At 40.7% G+C, this 26,507-nt stretch overlaps 1 pseudogene; it reads right to left on the minus strand.

The window, feature by feature from the left end:
• Positions 1-280: 280 nt before the first annotated feature.
• LOC123623378 overlaps positions 281-26,507 on the minus strand; it is a 38,281-nt pseudogene continuing 12,054 nt past the window's right edge.

The following is a 26,507-nucleotide window of genomic DNA, read 5'->3' on the forward strand; positions in this document are numbered from 1 at the left end:
ATGGAGGAGACTGTGCCACGTGTGGCAAAGGGCAGGGAAGTGGCCACAGTCTCCAGGCAGTGTCCCCAGAGGCAATGACTGGAGCCCAGCGTGAGCCAGGACAGCCTGGGAACACTCAGAATTGGCACAGATGAGTCAAGCTGGGTCATACCCTGAGCCCTCGGCCCACAGAAATGGGGACACCCGCTGGCTGGTCCTGGGATAGGCTCCAATAGTGGCATGTCAAGCCTGAGCCCCCTGGAGCAGAGGGATGATGCAGGGAGGGGAGGCCCTGGCCGAGTCAGGAAGCCTGGCGGGCCGGCTCGGCTGGGAGACCTGCCCCTCTCTGGGCCTCGGTTTCCTCATCTGCAAAGTGGACGTCATAAGCTGCACCCCTGGGTGTGGAGTAACAATGAGTTGCAAGGTCGCTAAGGCCCTTTCAGTCTGACATGCCCTGTCTGCTCTTGGTCATTCAGAATAACTCTGGCCCCTCCCTCCCCCTCCCTGCTCCTCACTAAGGCCCCTGGCTGAGCAGAGCCCGCAGGGCAGGCCCCTCGCGGGCAGGGAGGGCTGAGCTCGTGGGCGTCAGGCACCCACACAGCCGGCCCACTGGGCAGGGACGCTGCAGGGGGGCCCATACCCCGGAACTTGGGCAGAGCCCAACAGAGGCTGCCTGGCACTCAGGGTTGCGGGGGCTCTGACCCCACTGGAAGCCATCCCCTGAGTTCCTTTCAGCCACGTCCCTCCTCCCTGTCCTCCCGGGACAGAGGGAGCTGCTTATTTTTCCTCACTCGCCCCCCAACTAAGCCACTCGGGCACACGGTTCATTACTAAGGGATTAAAAGGATCCCAGCTGCCCCACCCCGAAGGGGACCCAGGGCAAACTCAGGTCAAGCAATTAAGGGGGCCTCAGGGATGTCCTCCCCGATCACGCAGAGGAAGAAACCGAGGCTTGAGCAGCTCTCCCCGGAGGTGGAGGGAGTGCTGGGTCGAAGCCCTCTCTGAGCACACTCCCCTGTCAAAATGCAAAAAGTACCAAAAAATTCTCACTCCTGTGGTCACAGGATGCAGGGTATGGACTAGGTGCGGTGGCTCACACCTGTAATCCTAGCATGATGGGAGGCTGAGGCAGGAGGATCGCTTGAGGTCAGGAGTTCGAGACCAGCCTGAGCAAGAGCAAGACCCCATTTCTACTAAAAATAGAAAAAAAAATAGCCGGGCATGTGGCGCAGGCCTATAGCCCCAATTACTTGGGAGGCTGAGGCAGGAGGATTGATTGAGCCCAGGAGTTTGAGGTTGCTGTGAGCTAGGCTGATGCCAGGGCACTATACCCAGGGCAACAGAGTGAGATTCTGTCTCAAAAAAAAAAAAAAAAATGAATGAGGGGGTCTGCTCTGGAATCCTACCCACCCCCAATCCCCTTTTGCTGCAGCTGTGGGTTCCTCACGCTCCAGTTCTGGAAGGGGTATAAGACGACATCTGGCCCTGGCTTTGTGCAGACATACGCCAGGCCATGGGGCTCGGAGAAGGGATTTTAGGAGGCACCAAACAGTCTGGGAACAGTTCCTGTTCCCTCTTCTTCCTGCTGGTCATCTTAGGAAGCAAAACTCAGCTCAGGGTTAATGTGCCTTTAACACCCCCTGACATGCGCTTCCCTGTCCCTTCTGAGACAGCACAGAACTCAGGCCACCACAGTGAGGGAGAATTTAATTGTTTATCATTTTTCATTTCTTTACATTTGTTTTGATGGTTAGCTCCTATGCATGACAAGCAATATTATATTCCATTTAAATTGCATAATAAAGTTTCTTTTAAAATAACGTGAGTAAAATGGTGAACGGATGAAACAAGAACAAGTGGGTGAGAGCGTGGGTGGTTTACAGACGCGGCGAAAAACAAGTGACTGAAGTTGGGGAAAAACAGGTATGGAGAACCAGCTCTGCCCCCGGCAGGTGGGCAAAGGACTTGACCAAGGTGAGCTTGTGGCCGAGCTGGAACTTGACCCGGTCACACCCGGTACCAGCCCTCAGAACCTCCCTCCTCCTCCCCTTCCGGGCTGTTTCATGTCTCTTCTCTCTGAAACGGGCCTCCTTCTTTTCTCATCTCCCTCTCTCCCTCCTTTCCCTGCTTCCCCCCTGTTCCCCAGACTCCGTGACAGCCTGGTGCAGACCACCCTCACCCTCCTCACTAGGCAGAAACTGGAGTCCGTGAGAAACCTCCGTGGGTGTGTTAGGAAGAACTGAGACCTGCAGCCCCAGTGATGCTGGCCCGGGAGCTGAGCAAGCCCGCGCCAGCAGCTGCCCTTCCCTGGGTCTGGCTCCCTTTCCTCTGTAAGAAAATGACGACGACTCCACCCCACCCTGGCGTAGAGGCTCAACCAAGCCAATGCCTCCAAAAGGCCTAGCACGGTACTGGTGTACTTGGCAGATGCTCAACACATGATGGTTCTCTAACAGAATTGTTTCTTTTCAAACAGATCACAGCTTTGCTGTGAGTGTCCTTGGTATGTTCAGTGACATTCTTGGCAGAGATGAGGTATCTTAAAACTACTTTAAAAATGGATGAGGAGTCATTTATAATTTGTACTGTTGGAATATAGAATTAAGAGATGTGGAAAGTTTCAGTTTTGCAGGGCTTTGCATTGAAGGAATCTGTGAATGTGTCAGTTCACAGACCAGAAGCTGCCTAGCCACGGGGGGGCATCTCACCGGTCAGAGGTGTATGCAAGGCAACACCTGTCTTGAGACCTGGAGTCCAGCGCCTGATGTTTGTGTAAGACAGAACTCGGCAGGGGGTCACAGGTTAAGGACTGATCAAAGAATGTCAGCCCAGCAGACACCTGCAGCTAAAGCCAATTAGGCTCAAGGACAGTTCCTGCTTCACCCCTGACCACTTGTCTCAGTTAATGAGAAACTAGATAAAGAAATATATAGCCTCTATATTTCTGTTTAGCTTTTCTGCTAATTGACAATTTTATCTTTAACTTGTATACTCAGCTAAGTCTATTCTTAACTTAGGGCTTAGAAGTTTATCTTAGAAAAATTTTGTAACCATTTGCTCACATAGATAGAGTTAATTAAGGGATCTCTAGACATGTTTGGGGACACTTAAAGCCTAAATGAATTATCTGTATGTATAAATCTGTAACCACTGGTAACTAATTGCTGCACCAATAAATACTGATATGGGGCTTCACTCAGGGCCTCACAGCTCATGGGAATGCTGGAGGACCCCTGAATCCCCCATCACTTTAAACTATACTTTGTCTCTGTCTCAGTTATATCTCTATTTCTGTTATTTCCAAATCTCTTGTGACAATCCTGCCTGGGACCTGTTTTGCTGGGAGCGTAGCTAACTCTCGGCAGTATTTTAGTCTTCCTACTCAAGATATAAGTGGTTTATACACTGCAATTATAGCAATAGAGTGCTCTGTATTTGTATTCTTACTGTTATCAGTGAGTTGCATACATTGAAATGGGTTTTATTGTTCATTAGCATCCTTTACTTTAAGATTGAAGAACTACTTCTAGAACAGGTCTGATGTTAATGAAATCCCTCGGCTTCTGTTTGTCTGGGAAAGTATTTCTCCTTCATGTTTGAAAGATATTTTTGCAGGATGTAACAATCAAGGTGTTTTTACTTCAGCACTTTAAATTTGTCATGCCATTCTTTCTTGGCCTGTAAATTTTCCATTAAGAAATCTGCTGCCAGACATATTGGAGCTCCTTTATATGATATTTTATTCTTTTTTCTTGCTTCCTTTAGGGCCCTTTCTTCATCTGTGACTTTTGGAAACTTGATTATTAAATGCTTTGAAGTAGTCATGTTTGGGTTAAATTTCCTTGGTGTTCTATGACCTTCTTATACCCGAATATTGATATTTTTCTCTAGGTTTGGAAAGTTCTCTGTTATTATTTCTTTGAATAAATTTTCTACCCCAATCTCTCTCTACCTCCTTTTAACTCTTAGATTTACTCCTTTGAGGCTATTTTCTAGATCTTGTCCATGTGCTTCATCCTTATTTATTCTTTTTCCCCCCTCTCTTCTGAGAGGGAATGACATGCCGAAGGTCATTCTGCTGCTAACTGCTGGTAAATAGCAGACCCAAGCCTCAAATTCAGCCTTTCTCACTCCAGGCAGCAAGCCTGTTCCTTGACATCATATAAAGAATGGTAGGGGTGGTGGTAGTAGTAGCTGCTGTTTACTGATGAGCCCTAAGAAAGAAACCTCGCTGACAAGATTAGGAACATTATCCTGTTTAATCCTCACAACAAATCTACCAGATGGGTATTTTTATAATCCTCAATTTCTTTTCTAATGACTGAAACTCTCTCCCCAGGCTATTTTAAGACTGGATCCTTTTCACTTTTTTGGTCTTAAGTTAAAAGACACCTCCTCAAAGAGAACTTTCTAAGATATCCTATCTGAAGTATGAACTTTGTGTTAGCCCCTATACATCCCTGTTTATTTCCTATGTAGAATTCACCACCAGCAGAAATTGCTTGGCTTGTACTCATTTTCTTAATTAGTGTCTGTAAATCATAGTGACTGTAAATTTATCATTCTTCAGAGCATCCCTGGTACTCATCACAGTGCCTGACATGTAACTGAAACTCGATGAAAGCAGAGAATGGTGAGGTCCAGAGTGGCTGAGTAACTTACCCAAGGCCACACAACTGGTAAGTGGTAGACCTAGAATAAAACCCAGGATCATGGATTCCAGAATCTGGGTGTTTATTGCCTACACTAAATGGCTTAGCACAGCCAGGAGTGCACAATAAATATATAATCCTTACTGAATGCATTTATTTAGATAATCATTCCAAACCAGGTCCTGCTGACAGGAGGAAAGGGGGACCACAGGAGGCTTGACGACCATGCCAAGACGTGGGTGGAGGTGCCAGTAGGGCATCTGCTCAGGGCCATCAGGGCCGTTGATCCATGGCACGAGCGCTCAGGAAGCTCCACGCAAGAGAAGAGGCACAGTGAGAGGAGGCTGAACGAGACAGTGCCTATTTGCAGTGGAGAAATCATAGCTCTTCTCATCATGCTGTTTGTCACTCCTGCCTCGGAATGGAGCAGCGTTTGCTCAGCCTCACCAGCTGAGTCACTTATAAGCAAACTCGTTTTGATTACGCCATGACATGATAATAATATAAGTATTTATGAAGAAAGTACTCTAAGCAAATTTCCACTTTCTTTATTACAGACCTTTTATTCCAAGCAAACTTATCAAAGTGAATCTCTCTAATTTTCTTCTGTGGCTGACATGATTCCCAGAACCAAGTTTAGCTGACATAGTGTTTTGTTAAAAGTGCATTACTAAATAAGGATTCTTTTCCCCAGTGTATGTTTTTGTCTGCTTTGTCAAAGATTAGATGGCTATATGAGGATGGTTTTACATCTGGGTTCTCAGTTCTATTCCACTGGTCTATGTCCCTGTTCTTGTGGCAGTACCAAGCTGTTTAATTACTATAGCCTTGTAGTATGGTTTGAAGTCTGGTAAATTGATGCCTCCCATTTTGTTCTTTTTGCATAGGATTGCTTTTGCTATACGGGGTCTTCTCTGGTTCCACAGGAAGTGTAAAATTATTTTTTCTCTATCTGTGAAAAATGATGTTGGTATTTTAATAGAGATTGCATTGAATCTGTAGATCACTTGGTAGTATAGACATTTTAACAATATTGATTCTGCCAACCCACGAGCATGGTATGGTTTTCCACCTGTTTACATCCTCTGTTATTTCCTTCATCAGTGTTTCATATTTCCCGCTGTACAGGTATTTTACCTCCTTAGATAAATATCTTTCCAGGTACTTTATTTTCTTTGTTGCTATTGTGAAGGGTATTCAGTCTTTGATTTAGTTCTGAGTTTGACTGTTATTGGCATATATGAATGCCTCTGTTTTGTATGTATTGATTTTGTATCCCGAGACTTTACTGAATTCATTTATCAATTCCAGGAGTCTCTTGGTTGAATACTTGTGGCTTTCTACATATAATATCATATCATCAACAAAGAGTGAGAGTTTGATCTCTTCTGCCCCCATTTGGGTGCCCTTAATTCCTCTCTCTTGTCTAATTGCTCAAGCAAGGACTTCCAGCATTATGTTGAATAGAGGTGGAGATAGTGGCCAACCTTGTCTGGTTCCAGTTCTAAGTGGGAATGCTTTCAATTTTTCACCATTCAGTATGATGTTGGCTGTAGGTTTGTCACATATGGCTTGTACCATTTTTAGGTAAGCCCCATCTATGGCTATTTTGTTAACCATTCTTATCATAAAAGGGTGTTGAATTTTGCCAACAAACATATGAAAAAATGCTCAACATCTCTAATCATCAGGGAAATGCAAATCAAAACCACAATGAGATATCACTTATCTCCAGTGAGAATGGTCTTTATCAAAAAGTCCCAGAACAATAAATGTTGGCGTGGATGTGGAGAGATAGGAACACTCACACACTAGGGGTAGTACAGCAAACTGTAACCTCTGTGCAAAGCAATATGGAGATACTGCAAAGAGATACAAGTAGATTTACCATTTGAGCCAGCAATTCCATTACTGGGCATCTACCCAAAAGAACAAAAGACATTTTATAAAAAAGACACCTGCACTCGAATGTTTACAGCAGCACAATTCACACTTGCAAAGATGTGGAAACCACCCAAGTGCCCATCAATACATGAATGGATTAATAAAATGTGGTATATGTATACCATGGAGTACTACTCAGCTATAAGAAAGAATGGTGACATAGCACCTCTTGTATTTTCCTGGATAGAGCTGGAATCCATTCTACTAAGTGAAGTATCCCAAGAATGGAAAAATAAGCACCACACGTACTCACCATCAAATTGGTTTTAACTGATCAACACCTAAGTGCACATATAGGAATAACATTCACTGGGCATCAGGCAGATGGGAGCGGGGAGGAGGGGATGGGTATATACATACATAATGAGTGCGATGAGCACCGTCTGGGGGATGGACACGCTTGAAGCTTGGACTTGGTGGGGGGAAGGGGGTGGAAGGGCAATATACCTAACCTAAACATTTGTGCCCCCATGATATGCTGAAATAAAAAAAAGTGCATTACTAATGGCTATAGGATTTATAATTCTTAATTTTTTTTCCTGGTATATGCACTTGGCATATAACATATACAACACAGCTCAAAAACAAATGTATGAAAACTATTTAACAGCACTGGTATTCAATGAAATGCAACTCAAAGCATCAAACTAATATTTTACTCTATTTTTTTTTTTACTAAATTACGGCCAGTACTGGGGATGCTGAAGTGAACCTGGTTCACTCAGGCCTCATGGAGGCCATGACCAAGTAGTACAAGATTTTGGGGAAACAATTTAACAGTACACATCCAGAACACACAGTGTTTCTATTCTTTTGCTTGGTAATAAAAATTTGATGGTTTTAACTAAAGGAGAAAAAAGTCCCCAAATGAAGTGCTAAATATCTAAGGGTGCTTTTTGCAGCATAATCTAAAATGGGTAAATCTGAAAACAATGTCTAACCATAGTGACTTGGTTAATTAATGTATGATGCAACAATATTCTATAGTCAATAAAAATGGTAATTAGGTATATTTAGCAACAAGGAAGTATATTTATTATAAAATGTTAAATGAAAATAGAATACAACATGAATGTTCACTACAATCACATCTATGTGACCATTCAACAAGGTACACGGGAGGGATTCCCAGCAATGAAAATAGTAGTGTCAGCATTTATGTAAGACTTTTTAAAAATCAAAATTACCTTTAATGTGTTTATACTGTGTTTATAATATAAATTTAAAAATTTTTAAACTTGTGCATGTTAATGCTGAGATGGCTTTAATTTTTTTCCTCCTGGTAAAGTATATCTTTTGTGGTTAGAATAATCAGCCTTCTACTCCCCCAGTGAGTAGTTAAGCCTTTCAGCCTGTATTATTCCTTTATCTACTTAAGTGTCCTGGGATAAAAGCCCCAGCCTTTCAACACAGCTCCATGAGAGACAGGGCTTGTACCAGTTAATTTAGCAAAACTCAGTGGCATAATGACTCATCATTGCCCTAAATCAAAGTGATTTTTCTAAGAGAGGGAGAGTTGGAAACCTAATCCCTGCTTTTTTGTTGTTGTTGTTGTTGAGACAGAGTCTCGCTTTGTTGCCCAGGCTAGAGTGAGTGCCATGGCGTCAGCCTAGCTCACAGCAACCTCAAACTCCTGGGCTCAAGCGATCCTTCTGCCTCAGCCTCCCGAGTAGCTGGGACTACAGGCATGCGCCACCATGCCCAGCTAATTTTTTCTATATATATTTTTAGTTGGCCAGATAATTTCTTTCTATTTTTAGTAGAGATGGGGTCTCGCTCTTGCTCAGGCTGGTCTCAAACTCCTGACCTCGAGAGATCCACCCTCCTCGGCCTCCCAGAGTGCTAGGATTATAGGCGTGAGTCACCGCACCCGGCCAAACCCTGCTTTTTGATCCTAGCCAGGCTAGGTGCAGGAGAGACAGGCTTTAAACACAGGTATCTTTGTCTCAGAAAAGGTATATCCATATCAGCACAGTAACTAAATCTCAGCCCAGAAATCTTCATATCAACACAGGTATCTCCATATTAGCAGAGAGAACTCCCTTTCACACTGGGTATAGATATCTCAGGTCAGGAATCTCCAGCTCAACCCAGGTATCTCAATGTCAGTGAGGTATATCCATCTCAACACACATGTCTCTGTCTCTGCAGTGATAACTCCATCTCCACACAGGCATCTCTGTCTCAGGACAAATAGTTCCACCTCAGCCCAGGTATTTCCATAGCAGCACAGGTGTCTCTCTCTCAGCACAGATCATCTCAGGCTGGGTATGTCCATCTTAGTCCAGAAAACTCCCTCTCAGCCCAGGTACCTTAATCTCAACACAGGCATCTCCAGCTCAGCAGAGACAAATTCTTCTCAGACCAGATTTCTCTATCTCAGCCCTGGTATTTCCATCTCAGCACAGGAATCTTTGTTCAGCACGAGTATCTCCATGTAAGGAACTGTATCTCCATCTCAGAACAAGTATATCCATCTGAGCCTAGTTAGCTACATCTCAGCCTAGGAATCTGCATATCAGCCAAGAATTTCTATTTCTGGTCAAGTATCTCTGCTTCAGAAAATTTAACTTCATCACAGTCCAGGTATCAGTATATCAGGAAAGTATATCCATTTCATGACACATATCTCCATCTCTGCATTGGTAACTCCATGTCTACACAGTCACTCCATCTCAGCACAGATAATTCCATCACAGTGCAGGTATAACCATCTCAGGAATGATATCCTCAGCTCAGCACCGGGGTCTCTATATCAGCCAAAATATCTCCATCTCAGCAGAAGTATCTCCATCTCAGAAATGGTATCCTCATCTCAGCACAGGTATCTCCAACTCAGCAGAAATAATTCCACCTCTGTGCAGGTGTCGCCATATCAGCACAGCTACCTCCATCTCAGCCCAAATAATTCCATCTCAGACCAGGTATCTCCTTATTAGCAAAGGTATCTTCATTTCAACACAAGTATCTCCATCTCTGCAGAGACAACTCCATCTCCACCCAGGTATCTCCATTTCAGTAGGATTCCCTCCATGTAAGCACTTTTATGTCCATCGCAGCCCAGGCACAACCATCTCAGCCTTCAGCACAGGTATTTCCATCTCTGGACAGGTGTATCCATTTCAGAACATTTAACTCCATCTCAGCACAGGTGTCTCCACCTGGCACATTATCTCTGACTCAGCACAGATAATTCCATCTCAGCACAGGTAGCTCCATCTCTGCACTGATAACTCCATGTCTGCAATGATATCTCTAATTCAGCATAAATAATTCCATCACAGTGTAGGCATCTCCATCTTAGCAATGATATCTTCATCTCAGCAAATGTATCTGCATTTCAACTGGGTATCTCCGTCTCAGGCCGGGTAGATCCATGTCAGCACATTTAACTCCCTCTTAGCCCGGTTATATCCTTCCCAGCACAGGTATATCCACTGAAGCACAGGTAACTCCATCCTACTCCAGATATCTCTAATTCAGAGCAGGTATCTCTGTATCAACACAGGTATCTTGTTCTCACCACTTATATCCCCATGTAAGCAGTAACTCCATCTAATCCAGGTATCTCCCGGCCAGCCTCTTGAACTCCACCTTAGCCAAAATACCTCATTCTCACCACAGGTATCTTCGTCTCAGCACTGCTTACTCTGTCTCATCATAGGTGTCTTCATCTCAAGCCTGATCACACCCTCTCAGCATGGGTATCTCCATCTCAACATGGACAACTCCGTAGCAGAACAAGTATCTTAATCTCAGTGCTTCTTTATCCATCTCAGCCCGGGTATCTCCATCTGAGCAAAGGTATCTTGCGTATCAGTCAGGTACTTCCATTTCTGGCCAAGCAACTGTGTCTCATAAAATTTAACTCCATCCCAGCCCAGGTATCTCTTTATCAGCAAGGTACATCCATCTCAGGACACATATCTCCATCTCTGCACTGATAACTCCATCTCTGCACAGGTATCTCCAATTCACCACAAATAATTCCATCACGGTGAAGATATCTTCATGTTAGCAATGCTGTCTTCATCTCAGCACCAGGGTCTCCGTATCAGCCAACATATGTCCATCTCAGCAAAGGCATCTCCGCCTCAGCCAGTTATCTCCATCTCAGGCCAGGCATATCCACGTCAGCACACTTAAATACGTCTTAGCCCAGATATCTCCTTCTCAGCACAGATATATCCATTTCAGCACAGATAATTCCATCTTAGTCCTTGTGCAGCAGCAGGGAGTCCGTCAAGCTGGTCCACCGGCGGCAGTTGCACGAGTTGAACGGCTTTTTAAAGTTGAATAATATTTCATTGTATGGATAGAGCCTGTTTTATTTATCCATTAAGTTAATGGACATTTGGGTTTTTTCCACTTTTTGGCTACTGTGAATAATGGTACTATGAACAGTGATGTACACGTTTTCATTGACCATCTATTTTCAAATCACTTGAGTACACACCTACCATTGGACTGTGGAGTAATATGGTAATACTATTTCACTTTCTGAGGATCTTCCATAAATGCATAGGTATGTGGCGACACTCAATTTTATTTCATTGATCTGTATGTGTGTCACTGTGTCAGTACTACACTTTTGGTTAAGGTAGATAATGCAGATTTGTAATAAGTTTTGAGATTAGGAAGTGCGAATCTTCCAACTTTGCATTTTTAAAGATTGTTTTGCTATGCAGGATCACTTGCAATTCCATATGAATTTTAGGAACAGCATTTCCATTTATGCAAATGAGCAGCTGGAATTTTGATATGGTTTGCATTGAATCTATTGATCAGCTGAGGGATTCTTTATACTATTAATTACTCCATTCCAAGAACAAAGTATATCTTTCCATTATTTAATTGTTTAATTTTTTTGAACAGTTTTTGAGGATTCAGTGTACAAGTCTTACACTTGTTTTGTTAAGTGCATTCCTAAATATCTTATTATTTTTATACTATGGTAAATGGAATTTTAAAATTTCATTTTTTTATGAGTATTATAAAAAGAAATTTATTTCTTGGTAATTCAAAATAAGTTGCCAACATGACATGGCTCTGTTCATGATATTTCATTTTCTAATTGTTCATTGCAACAATGTAGAATTAAAGCTGATTTTTATGTTGATCGTGTATACTGCAACACTGAACTTGTTTAGTATTTCTAATTATTTCTCCTTTTTTATATTCTCATTTTTGTTAGTACACAATTTTTATGATTTCCTTAGGTCTTTGGATTTTCCATTAACTATACTTTAAAACAAACATGCTTAAGATATAAAAACAACTAAACAACTACACCAAATTAGATGAAACAAAGGAACCACACTCTGACATAATTTATTATCCTTTTTATGTATTGTTGGGCTCAATTTACTGATATTTACTAAGGAATTTTATGTCTGCATTTACAAAATATTAATCTAACTTTTTTGGGGGGTAATGTCCCTGTCAGGTTTTAGTCTTATGATTATTCTGGCCTCATACAATGAGATGCGAAGTGATCCCTCTTTTCTTTATTTTTAAAAAAGTATGTGTAGGTTGGTGATATATCTCTTCTGAATATTTGATACTTTTCGCCAGTGAAAACACATGGTTGCAGGGTTTTCTCTTATGGAATGATTATGACTTTATACATTCAATTTTTAAAAATTCATATAGGGCTATTCAGATTTTCCATTTCTTCTTGTGTCAATTTTGGTAAATCATATTTTTAAAGAAATTTATCTATTTTATCTAAGATGTTAAATTCATGACATAGTATTATTTTAATATCCTTAATTTCTGTGGCATCTGTGATGATAATCCACTTTTAATTTCTCATACTGGTATTTTGTGTTTTCTCTTTCTCTATTGAACAGTATACCTAACAATTTGTCATTTTTTGATGGATCTTTTGAAAAAAACAGCTTTGGGGTTTGTTGGTTTTGTCAATTGTTGGACTGTTTTTCTTGATTTATTCTACTGTCCTTATGATTTTCTTCCTTCTAATTCAGAATTACTATACTCTTATTTCCCTGGCTTCTTGGGGAAATTTAAGTTTTTTTTTTTCTAATATAGAATTTAAAGATGTAACTGTCCCTATAATTACTACTTTATTTGCATTCTATCAATTTTCTTAGGTTGAATTTGTTATATTACAGTTCAAAATATTTTACAATTTTCCTTGGATTTTGCCTTTGGCTCCCAAATTATTTACAAGTAAGATTTTTTTTAACTTCATGGTATTCCTACATACTTTATTTTTATTGATATAACTTATTTATTTAGTAAAAAACACTCCATATAATTTTTATCCTCTTAAATTTATTGAGACTTGTTTTATGTCTCAGCATATAATCTTTGTGTATCATTGTGTTTAAAGTACACTTTAAAAAATGTGTATCCTGTAGTTTGGAGAATGCTTTGCTTCATAAATTTCAGTTAGAACAAAGTGACTGATGTTTGTTCAAATTTTCAGGTCTTTACTGATTTATTTTTCTATTTCTATCAATTTTTGATTGATGGATTTTAAAATCCCATGAGTATGAAATTATTATTTCTGTCTTTGACTTTGCCAATTTTTGATTCATAAATTTGCAGGCTCTATGGTTATAGTTACATACATCTTTGTTGCATCTTCCGATGACTTTTTTGCTTATCTTTTCCTGTGGCAATGCTTTGTCTTAAAGTCTATTTTATCTAATATTCATAAAGCCCCATGAAACTTCATATGCTCATCCTTAACATGATCTATCTCTTTCATTCCATATTTAAAGTGTTCCTTTTAAGGCAACATACAGTAGGGTCTTGATTTTATATACATGCTATTAATTTTGCCTTCTAAATGTATATATTGATAGGGTTGGATTGAGATCTGCCTTTTGTTGTTTTCTGTTTTTGTGTACCTCTCTTGCTTTCTTTCGAATTATCTGAATCATTTTATTCCTTCACTTTAATTTATCAATTAGAATTGTGGCAATGTCTTGTTCATTTATTTGTTGTGGTTGCCCTATGTATTATAATGTACATATCTAACTTTTCACAATCTACTTAGAGTGAAGATACTATCACTTCATGTAAATCATTGCCATAGTGGTGGTAGTGGTGGTAGTTCTGCAGGGCAGCTGAGGGAATCACCTGAGACCTCCCTGAACATGAAGTACTACCTGTGGGAATGCTCCCAACAGGCAAAGAGAATCCAGAGATCATTTTTTCAAACATTTAAATGAGCCTATTGGGCACTGAAATCTATGGCTTTGATTAAGATAACACACTGGTGTTTTATTCAAAACTCCAATCAGAGGCTGGTGACAATGCCACTCAGGGCCTTCTCATCAATGAACATCACTAATATCACAGGGACATTTCAGTCTTCCTTCCCTTTTCGCCTTAGACATTTGAAGAACAGCCATGGGCAGATACAGCCTGTGACTGGCACATAGCAGTCATTTAGTAAACTGTTGAAGGAATGAGTAGATTTGGTTCCATTCCAAATGACTCCATCTGGAAGACACTTTGTTATGGACTGAATGCTTGTGTTGCCTCAAAATCCATATGTTGACCCCTAACCCCAAATGTTATAGTATTAGGAGGTGGGGCCTTTGGGAGGTAATTAGATTTAGATGAGGTCATGAGGACAGAGTCCCCATGATGGGATTAGAGTCCTTATATAAAAAATAAAAAAAAAAAAGAAGAGCCTAGAACTCTCTTTTTCTCTTCATCATGTGAGGATACAGCCAGGCGGCGGCTGTCTGCAAACCAGAAGAGGGCCTTGACCAGACACTGAATCAACCAGCTCCTTGATCTTGGACTCCCAAGTCTCTAGAAATGTGAGAAGTCGCGTCACGCATTAGGGGAGATTCAGCTGCAGATGGTCGGGCTTTTGTTTCTCACAGAGCAGTGACAAAGCTTCTCCCATAGCCTGTTAAGTGACAGCCTATTAAATTTCGGTTGGAATGTATTCCTCAAATGATAGGCAATGTTTTACCCTCAGCACTGATTTGAATTGCTTTCTTTATATAAGGAGTATTTCAGTATCTTCTGATGTACAGGATTGTTGAGAGCTTATGAGGAAGGAAAAAAAAACAGCCAACACCTAACATTCTTTCTCTGGTCTGGTTTCAGTACACATTTCAGCAATCAAGAGAAGCATCCTCACAGACCACCTGGAGTAGTGCCCTTTGAAATCCACCACAATAACAGAATAGTAAAATTATTACTAAGCATTTTTCCAAAAAGCTAATGTAAAAGTTCCAGACTTTCATAGTTACCATATTTACACAAAAACACATTTTTACAAATATTGGTATGAAAAATGCAAGATAAGATGTTATCTGTTGCACCTAAGAAATATTGATTTATGGAAATTCCCTGTGTAATATTAGAGACAGAAATGATTTCAGGAGTCTTGCAAGGCTTTGCCCAGAAGGAAAATGTGAACCTGTTAATTCGCATATCAAAAGCTGCCTCACCTCGGGAGGACATCTCAGTGGTCAGTAGCAGCTGCTTTCCAAGCTGACGGTGCAGTCTCAAGCCTGTGGTTCTCGCCTGCTTTGAACAACAAAGCAGGTTTGCATGGAGCCACAGGACGGGGAGCTGATCCAGAAGACGTGCTGCTCAAGACAGACACCTTTGGGTAGAGCAGTTAGCCTAAGGGACAGCTCTTGCTTGACTTCTAAGGAATCTGTCGCAGTACACAATAACTGGATAAAATATGGAGCCACTATGTCTCTGTTTCACTTTTCTGCTAAAGTGATAGTTTTATCTTAAAACTTAGAAGTTTGTCTTAAAAAGATTTTATAACTGTTTGTTCACACAGATATAATTAATTAAGGGACCTATAGAAGCCTTTTGGGAGCCTTTGAACCTAAAACGAACTACCTGTTATTATGTAAATCTGTTACCCCTGGCAACCGATCACTGTACCTATAAATACTGATCTAAAACTTCAATCTTGGCCTCACAATTTACAGGGATATTATGGGGACCCCAAGCACCTCGCTTTTCTTTATTCATAAATCTATTCTTTATGAACTATATTCCTGTCTCTGTATATTGTTTTATTTCTATTTTCTACTATTTTTCCATCCTTTGCAATGACCCCTGTCTGAGTGAGTGACCCAATTCTTTGCTGGGAGAGTAGCTAACTCCCCGCAGTTATCTATCAATGAATACTTAAACACTTACTGTCCTTCCCCCACATGAATGTTAACACCTTGATTATTTGGTTTTTAGTACTGATTAGCACCAGAGGGCTGATGGTGGCATAGCCATTGCTCACCAGCATCTGGACACACAGATGAACTAGAACATTGTTCCACAACATTCCTAAAGAGAAAGAGATAATGAAGTCCAACAAGTAAATGCCCACAAAGAAATGCATGAGCAGCAGGATGGTCTGGGTGGCCCTTTTCTCTGGGGATGCTTTTGGAGAAGGGTTGGTGCTGTGAAGATGCTGGGACTGCCTCTTATGCCTATGCAAGAGAATCACCATGTAGCCACTGGAGCGGGCCACAAGCCCTATATAAAGAAGACATCCTGGCGGGTCAACAGGGAGAAAAATATGTACCTGAACAAGTGACTAATGGGCCAAAGGGAGCAGGATTCAGCGACAAACAGAAGACTGTCTGAGGTCACACTGGGGGTGGAAACCGTTGAGACTATGTAGGGAGCACTAATGCACATATCGAAGACCCCCAGGAAATAAAGCCACACAGGTTGTGAAGTGAGGATCTGTGTTTGAACTCTGCCAGACAGGAGCTTCGGGGGCTGAGGGTGATGGCCTGGAGGACGCTCAGTGGGCAGGTAGTACTAACGGACAGGCCCCTCATCAACCTGTACAGGTAGATAACTGACTTACATTGATGTCGTCTCAAATTTCCTGAGACCCAAAGATATCTGTTGCTACAAAGGCCACGGTCGGCAGCATGACTGTGTGGATTAGGGCCATGTGACCGATGGGCTTGGGGCCCTGGATGAGAAGGAACGTGGGATGTGGAAGAGAAGAAGGCCAGCGTTGGCTGAGATCCCAAGGCCAATTTCAGAGAGAAAGACATCTCTTATGACAATAAAACTAAAAAGCTTGTTTATATTCATCTGACAGGGGAAAGAACCATAAAGTAAATGTCTGAAGAGAAAATAAGAAAAACTACCTTTATCACAAATATTACCACTCTCAATCTCAACCAGAGCTACTGTCATTATTAAAATGCTTTAACCCTAATGAATTCATTTTTGCCCTTCAACACTAAAGGACAACATCCTATTTTTATCTCATTTTTGAGTTTTTCAAGGGCAGGGCAATGTTGTATCAGGCTTTGTACCTGAAGCAAACTGACAAAGTGACAGATACGTAGCAAGAACACGACAATTTTTGGTGAATTCAAATAAGAATTGCAGAAAAGTGGAAATCAGATCCTCCGAAACAGAGAGGGTCAATGGGGTAATGGGATGGTCATGCCCACAACTATGTCATCTCAATGCCATCTTTATCCTGGTTCATTTAATACCAGACTAAATATCCTTAATACATCAACAGACAAAATGGTGATAAGTATAAGCTCTGGAGTCAGACTACTTGAATTTTAATCAATGTTCTGCTATTTACAAGTGTGACATGGAGAAGTTTTAATAATATGTGACCCCCAGTTATCTCACCTGTAAAATACAGTTATATTGCCTACATTGTAGAGATATTATGAGCGTAAAAGCATTGAGTATACATGCCAAATATGAAAGTGTTTCTGGCACATAATCTCAATGATAATGTTGCCTATTATTTTTATTATGATGTAGTTCCTCATCATGGGGAACTACCCAAACTAACCAACCAAAACAGTAGGCTTTTCATAGGAACCTAATGGAATTTTCAGTATTTTTCTGATAAACCTCTTCATAGGACTCTAATGGAATTTTCAGTCTTTTTTCTGAATCCCCCAAAATCTTACATATTTTTTAATTCTCGTGCTTAAAAAACATGGTGGAAATGAGTAATCAGTCATTAGCATGGCCACACTCCAGATTTTATTTTCTTTCCATTATTGGGAATAAGAAATTAGGGTGATAAATATAACAACTGAATTAAATGTGACAAAAAAAGAAGAAAACTAGAGCCCTCTCTGCCCTGCGGGACACTGCTAGAAGGTGGCAGCCTGCAAGCAAAGAGACCAGCCTTCCCCAGACAGTGGGGCTTCCAGCACCCAATCCTGGACTTTTCAGCCTCCTGCACAGTGAAAAATAATTGTTTGTTGCTTGCATAATTAATTAATTAGTTGATTAATTAATTTGGAGTCATTCCTGTTTAAAGTTTTAATTTGAAGACAGGTATCCCCATTCAATCCTGAAACATAGTTCTCTGTAGGCGTTCAGGATTTCATGTCTCCTTCAAGTAAACAATGTTTCTCCCGAGCCAGAGTCCATGTGTAAATAAAGGAAGCAAGAAAGGCAGAATTTAGTGATGGCCTGCCAGTGGAACATTTTCCCACAGAAGGCAGATATTTACTTTAATTTAGTTAAATCAGTCTTATAAATTTGAAGTACATAATATTGTCAATTGGGTCTAGTCACATATTCTCAGTTTTATCATGTGAAAATCAAGGGGGTCAGGCTAAATTGTTTTCACAGCTACTTAGAGCACTGTGGTTCTACAAAGCTAAGCACTAAGGAGAAGCAGAAATGTTAAGGCACCATGAATGTTTAAACATTCCAAATCTTTCTGGGTAATTGGTCTAAAGCCTTTGAAAATTTGTCTAAAATAGAAATTCCATAGTAACATTAGAAATATTTAATCTTTTTACAAGTTATTGATCGAATTGCTCACACAATGTTCTCCTTTTCTATATTCAGCAAAGTTGGGTTCACTCCCATGATATGCTCAGGAGAAACAACAGAAAAATATTAATCTAATGGTCTAGCTGTATCCAAACTTCATGAGCCACATTCTTATGAAGCTAAGAAACACTAAATGGTTTTCTGTTCCTTCTATGTACTTACAAATGGCATATATCTATTTCTGTACATCTATTTCATGTGACTCACAAACTATACACTAGCAATGTTTTAACAATAACATCAAATAGACATGTAACATTTAAAAGGTAATATATTAAAATAATAAAATAAAATGAATTAAAAATTCTAAGTTTGCCTGCTATGATGCTACTTTAGCAAAACACAGACGGTCCCCAATTTATGATGGTTTGACTGGTGATTTTTCAGCTTTACTATGGGTTTACTGGGGTGCAACCCCATTGTAAATCAAGGAGTATCTAGACTTATGATGTTTTATATTTTTTTGACCTTATGATCAAATACCTTATCAGGGTACTAAATGCATTGTCAATGTATGATATTTTTGACTTATGATGGGTTTATCAGGATATAACCCTACTGTAAGTCAAGGAGCATCTGTACTTGCTTTACATTAATTAAGTTAAAAAATATAAATACATAGCATTGTAAAACTGGTCAAACATCTTTTTATAATCTGTGAATTGAAGATGTAAGACTACATTATTTTCAGCATTATTTAGGTGACTGTAGAACCATAAATGTAAGTTTTTAGGAAAGGCAGGAGTGTACAAATGCCATGAGCTTGCAATGATACTCAGGAAATCCTGGCTTCAGTGAATCACTGTTTTGATCCACTGGAAAATCTTATTTTTCTAAAGGTAAAATTCCACAGTAGGAACAGAAAAAATTAATCTCCATTTTCTAAAATATAGATCAAGGAAAATGACACGATTTGGTGCAATCACAAGTAATAATTTATCTTTCCTCCATGTAATGCCAGGAGGGACCACAGAAAATATTTCTTTAGTCATGCAGGTGTCTCCAAACTTTGCATCACACACAACTGTATCAGTGAAACAGACACATAAAATCTATATGGCTTAAATTTATGGAAATGTCATGCAATATTTAAGTATATGGCTATTTATATACTAATATATTATTTTATTGGAAAATATATCCTGGAGAATATGAACATTTCAGAAAAACAGCTTAAAGAAATCCTCCTAGTTTTCACAGCTACTTAGAGCACTGTTGTTCTACAAAGTTAAGTACTAAGGAGAAGCAGAAATGTTAAGGCACCATGAATGTTTAAACATTCCAAATCTTTCTGGGTAATTGGTCTAAAGACTTTGAAAATTTGTCTAAAATAGAAATTTCATAGTAACATTAGAAACATTTAATCTTTTTACAAGTTATTGATCGAGTTGCTCACACAATGTTCTCCTTTTCTACATTCAACAAAGTTGGGTTCACTCCCATTGTGCTGTTCACTCTCCCATTGTGCTGCGTCACACTCACACCTAACTAGCACAGCACAGTCTAGGAAAATGAGGGAGGGACAGAACAGAAACTCTCTGCCATCAGTAGGATGAGCGAAGAGACTCTCCTTCAAACACAGCTCTTAGGGGTGGCTGCTATTGAGACAGCACCTGGCTCACCTGCTGTACCAAGCACAAAAATCACGTTTTACACACTGGAAACAAACAAGCTGCCCTCACATAGACTTGGCGTTCGGAATATGATGACATAAATAGTCAAAATAATATGGAAGAAAGTTCTGAAACAGGTCACAATCAGATAGGCCACATTGCAAAAGATGGAGAAAAGGCTAAGTGGGCAGATTAGGGAAAAACAAATGTGAGGAGTAGGAAGTGCCAAAGAGGAATCTGTGCTTTCGCTTTGAAAAGTCACCACCAGGAGTTCTTACAGCTGAAAGTGAAGGCTGGGGTACCCTCAGGAGAAATGAAACCCAGTTAAGATTCCCATTACATCTTGGATCAAGGAAACGATTACATTATATATCACGTCACTCTGTCATTACTGAACTCATGTGATACATGCTACCATCAAACAGGCTACAAACTAGTGAAACCTGCTCAGGACACTGCACCCGAGCCAGTGGTCAGCAGAGCAGTGGAGTGTGTAGGGAAAGGAGGAAACCCGTCAGCAGGCCCCAGTGCAAGTTGGGCCACCTGTGCCTGGTGGGTGGACAGGTTACAGGATGAAGGCAAGGCACGTCTGTTCACTATTCAACATGAGTGTAATCATACACGCCTCTCAGCATTGAAATGATGTGTAAATACTATGATCCATGTCCAGCAGTAAGTGATGTGCCTTAGATACATGAAAGAGCATACTTTGGTTTGTCATTATGATATAGGACAATTTTATCTTTATTGTCACCACTATCATCACCATCTACACATTAGAATAAAAAGAAATAAAAGGTATCTGGGAGGTGAGACACATCATGCACCAAGCGAATGTGTTTAGGGTCATGGATGTACTGGGCAACACGCTCTACCTTGTGGCACAATTCCGGCTATAAAACCATAAAGAGCACGATGGAGAAATAGTTGGCAGAGTCAGGAAAGGCAAAATCACCACCAACTAGATGTCAGTGCTAAGTAAATGTACAGTGGTAAGAATACTGGGAAGCGTACGAACTCTGGGAGAATAAAGAAGAACTTGTGGGACATTTGGGTAAAACTAATGACAACTACTTAACAAAAAATACGGGTGAGAATTATCCATTGTTTTATTTTTTTCCAACTGGAAGAATTGTAAAGTAGAGATCAGAGTGCACCTTTGCACCTAGCATACTTATGACATTAATATTTTTAAATCTATCTTGAGAAAAATCAGGAGAAAGAAAGTATTGATCTAAAGTAAAAAAAAGCAAACCCAAAACAGAAAAACAACAAAACCCCAGAGTTGCATCATCACAAATACTAAGCTCTCGTTACTGGGAAACCCAAACACTCCTGCAAGAGAATAGGTTTCCTTGATCACTCAAAAAATGGAATAATAGTCATGTCCAGATTTCTTGCTAAACAGCTTTGCTTTTTGTTAATCATCATATTCTTGTACCTGCTTATAAATGTACTATCACAAAACTAAGCGTAGTTTTGTGCCATTGTAAAATCCACAAGTTCAGATTGAGTATAAACAACTACCACCAATACTATGCAACCTGACTTTTGAGTGAATGACACTGACATGCCAGAGAATGTTGATCTGCTGAGGCCAGATGGCAGCTCCTAGCCTGACCATAGTGCCACTGCTACTCGCAGGGCCCTCTAAATCCGGCGCTATGTGTTACCCTCTGTCAAGAGATGAATCAACCTCCTGACCCCTTTCCTTTAGTACAGCTCCTCCTAACCCCTGCTTCACGTGGGCAGGGGCTTCAGTGCATCATCACATATCACCAACCTCTGCTTTCTTCTCCTGAGCTCCAAATCATGAAAGTAGTTTGCTGTGAGATCTAACTGATATACAAAAGCCCCTGCATGTTTACTGTGTTCAATTTCATGCAATTGGATATATCACCTGTGATACATCACCACAATCCAGATAATATATTTATTCATGTTAAGTCCACCTACCAACACACACAGGCATATTCATGACCTCACAACTGTGATCACAAATGCAAACTCAAGCAGGGAAATCAGTGAAATCAGTGAGAGGACAGTTGTCTGTCACAAAGATGTCATCCTGATAGTTTGAAATATGTGGATGTTAGATTCACGGTAAAATGAAAACAAAACAATTGTGAAATTCTTACAAGAGCCTTGAGCATGCCTCTCTAGAAACCAAGGAGTCCACAGACCTCTTTCAGAGAGACATAGACTTAGAGCTGGCATGCCTGGCCCCACTTCTGAGCTGGAGAAATCAAGGCCCAGGGAAGCAGAGGCCTGCTCTTCCCTTCTCTGATCCCTCTAACCTCCATCAGCTGATTTCCCATTAGGACAAGAAAGTGTCCCAGCCACAGTTGTCCCCAAATGCAAGGCACTCTCCTGGAATAAAGTGAGCTGCTCACCCCAAGAGAGGTCAGAGTACAGCTGGCCACTACTCAGTGGGGACAGAGGAGAGGAGGTGTGGGCACTGGGTGAAGACTGGGCCACAGCAGGAGCCCAGAGGCCTGTGCTCTGATGAAGCCAGACTTGGTCAGCACCTGGGGGGCTGGTTATAGGTAGAGAATCAGCGCCCACCTCTGCCAGCAAGTCCAGCTTGGCAAGTCTGGAGGGGACCTGGGCATCTGTAGCTGTACCGAGTATTAATAATCCTGCTCCCCACAGAAGTGAGAAACAGAAACCTGGATAATCTTTAAGGTTCCTTCTGACCCCAGAGGGCTGGATTCCAACACATATCAGGAGCATCAAATGGATTTCATGTGTTGAGTGCATGAATCCACCAGACACTCTGCTAAATGCTTTCCATATGTGATTGCTACAAGCCATGAGGTAGCATTATCATTATCCCCATACAGGTGAGGAAACTGAGGCTCAGGGAGGTTCATCATTTTCCTAAGATCACACAGCAAGAGGCAGAGCTGGGACTCAAAGCTGGGTCTGTCGCCCCAGTGCCCTCAGCAGTATTTCACAGCTGACTCGGTCCCTCCCTGGCCAAGTGTCTTGGAAGACTCTCGTACCTGCTTTGGGGCTCAGTCTCCTCATCCATGGAGTGGACTGTCACTTTGCACCTGCTCCATACTCTGCCCCAAATTCACAAACAGGGTTGATGGTCCCACATAGCAGTCAACGGGACAAAGGCAGGAAGAGGAGTGAGACGCTGATTTTCTAGTCCTCAGACCCATGTTTCAGCTCCTCCCAGTCAGGAGGCTTCTGCCCCCACCTCCCGGGATAAACACTGAGTCACTGGCCTGGGCGAGGCCCACCTTGTGCACAGCAGTGGGAAGGCAGGGATGGAGGCAGCAACCACGTAGATGACATTGGTGCAGATTCTTGGCAGGGCTGGGGAGAAGGGTGGGAGGACAAAAAGAGAATGGTGATAGTTAACTTATATTAAGCACCTACTATGTGCCAGACACTCAGCTAGATGCTGGGTAAGCAACTTAACCCCTTAACATCTCAGTTTTCTCTTCTGGAAAATGCGGTTGTTATGAGGAGTCTATAAGATTCATTTGATTATTCATTTATTGAACAATTACCCATTGAGGGCTGCCCACATGCCAGGCATTGTTCCTGGAAAGCAGCTGTGACACGACAAATATCCCTACTTTGGGGGCTGACACTGTAGTAAGGAAGACAGAAATAAGTAAAAAAATAAATATATAATGTAAAATTGGGGGAAGCAGATAAATTCTAGGATGACAAGTAAAGCCAGGATAAGAGGAAATCTAGAGAGTCCCATGAAGCGGAAGGCCATTCAGGGTCCATCTCCTTGGAGGCAGCAATGTGGGAAGTGATATTCTGCTTAAGTGAAATAAGAGGGGACCCATATAGCTATCTGGGGGAAGAGTGTCACCAACAGTGAAGAAATATAAAGGGCCCTCAGGGAGCCTGGCACATAGTAGGTACTCAATAAATTGTGCATGCTATCACAGTTCAGAGGAAGGGGCCATTGTCTTATTTTACCAGATGTCTCTGTGTTCCTGCTATTCTCCAATGCTGGACAGCCACAAAATGATAGAGACTCACCCCACTTACAAAAACCCACACAGGACTGGATCTTATTTTTGAATATGAGTTGTGTCGTGGAACCAATGCAGCATAGACAGCTGGAAATATCAATGAAGCATTTGGGAAGGATGTGGCTAATGAACGCACGGTACATTGATGATTTGGGAAGTTCTGTTCTGGTGATTTTCATCTTGAAAATGAGCCACATGGGTGACCTGAGACCAAGGTGGATAACGATGAGCTGAAAGCTGTAGTGGAAGGGAATCCATCTCAACTTACACGTGAACTAGCAGCAAGATTTGACGTTACTATTCCAACAATATTGGACCATTTCAAATCAATCAGCAAGGTAAAGAAGCTGGATAGATGGGTTCTGCATGAATTGGGCATCAGAAGAGAAATTGTCTCAAAGCTTGCCTTTCTTTGCTGTCATGATATAAAGGTGAAGTATTTGTACACCATATTGTGACGTGTGATGAAAAATGGATTCTTTTTGACAATCACAAGCTTTTGGCACAATAGTTGGATAAAGATAAAGTGCCGAAACAAAAGTCCGAAACTGAATATTCATCAAAAAAAGCTAACGGTGTCTGTTTGGTGGTCTAGCACTGGTATTACCTACTACAGCTTCATGAAACTCAGTCAGTGGATTACAGCAGATGTCTACTGCAACCAATTGGATAAAATCATGAGGATGGTGTGATTAAACGGCCAAGAGACACAGGCCAATCCTCTTGCAAGTTAATGCTCAACCACATGTTGCAAAAACGATGCTGCTCAAACCACAGAGGCTGGATTTGGAAACTCTCTGTCATCCACCATATTCACCAGACCTTGCACCAACTGGCTACCACTTCTTCCCAGCTTTGGACCACTACTTGAAAGGAAAAACATTCAATTTTCAACAAGCTGTGGATAACACCTTTCATGACTTAACTGCCACTCGCTCTCCAGGCTTCTTTGCTGCGGACATAAAGAAGCTGCTATTAATATGGCAAAACTGTTGATAGTTTGGGCACATACTCTGATTAACTGTACTGCTTGCTTCTGGTTTGAGATATAATAAAGTGCACTTTCAATTCAAAATTGGACATTTCATATTTACTGACCTTATTTCACAATGAAAAAAATATACAACCCATAGGATTTCTGCTTTCAAGCTGTTATTGACACTTTTGGAGCCTAAACACCATGCAATTCTCAAGAACTTTTTATAGTCATTAAAAATAATGTGTGTAAGCTGGTTACTGCAAAAATTGCTGTTCATGTGTCTATGTGTCTAACCTATCTTGCTAATAATAAATTCAGTAAGCATTTGTTATAGTGGTGGTGTGTTCCTTCCATACTCAATCAATTTCATGACAGTTTTGATGTTACATGGGATAACAATAAATATGCCAACTTATCCTTGTCAATGAATCTTTGTGCTATACATTTAAAACTATTACATTAAAGACACATGCAAAGTACTTTGGAAAAATGCATAATATACTCTATGTACTGTATTGCATTCCCATCCCAATTCAATCTACTAGGCCGTACCTACTATAACAACCACCCGGAAGCATAACAGTAAAACAAAACTCTAGAACATTCCTCTTGAGTATAGACAAAGAAATCCTTTACATAACACTAGTAAACAGACTCCAACACATAGAAAGGATTATATACCTTGATCAAGCGAGACTGTGCCAGAAATATATAGTTTGTGTAGCATCAAGAAAAGGACTAATGTATCCATCATTCACACCCATACTTTCAAAAGTGTCCTCATCTTCATAAATATGCCTGTGTGTGTTGTGGTATATGGACTTAACATGAATAAATATATTATCTGGATTGTGGTGATGTATCACAGGTGATATATCCAATTGCATGAAATTGAACACAGTAAACATGCAGGGGTTTTTGTATATCAGTTAGATCTCAAAGCTGTTAAAACAACTTAACATGTCTCTAAAACTAAGGAAGCTAAAGATGTAACGGTCTCACCGACACAGAAAAGAGCATTTTGCTAACTCCATCCTATGATTCAAATCTTAAACGAACTAGGACTTGAAGAGACTTCCACACCCTGATAAAAAGCATCTACAGAACACCTATAGTAAACAACAGACTTACTGGAAAGAATGTTTTCCCCCTAAAGATTAGGAACAAGACATTCCCTTTTAGTACTCCCACTCAACACCGCACTGGAGGATTCTGCTAAAAACATCATGCAAGGAAATATGAAGAAAAGGACCCCAGATGGCTATTGAAATAGGAAAATTGCCATTTGATGACCAAGACACAATTTCATATGTAAAAAGTCCTGAGGATATCACTAAAAACCTGCCCCACATAATAAATAAATTCAGCAGTTTTTCAGACTATGAAATCAAGATAAAAATGTCAATTGTATTTCTGTGTGCTAGTTATGAACAGCCTGAAAATATAACTTAGAAGACAATATTTTGGTTCAAAATAGAACCAAAAAGCATGAAAACATAGGGATAAAGTTTTTAAAAATGTATCAATTTTA

Source organism: Lemur catta, chromosome 18, assembly GCF_020740605.2.
Source record: "Lemur catta isolate mLemCat1 chromosome 18, mLemCat1.pri, whole genome shotgun sequence".
NCBI lineage: Eukaryota > Metazoa > Chordata > Mammalia > Primates > Lemuridae > Lemur > Lemur catta.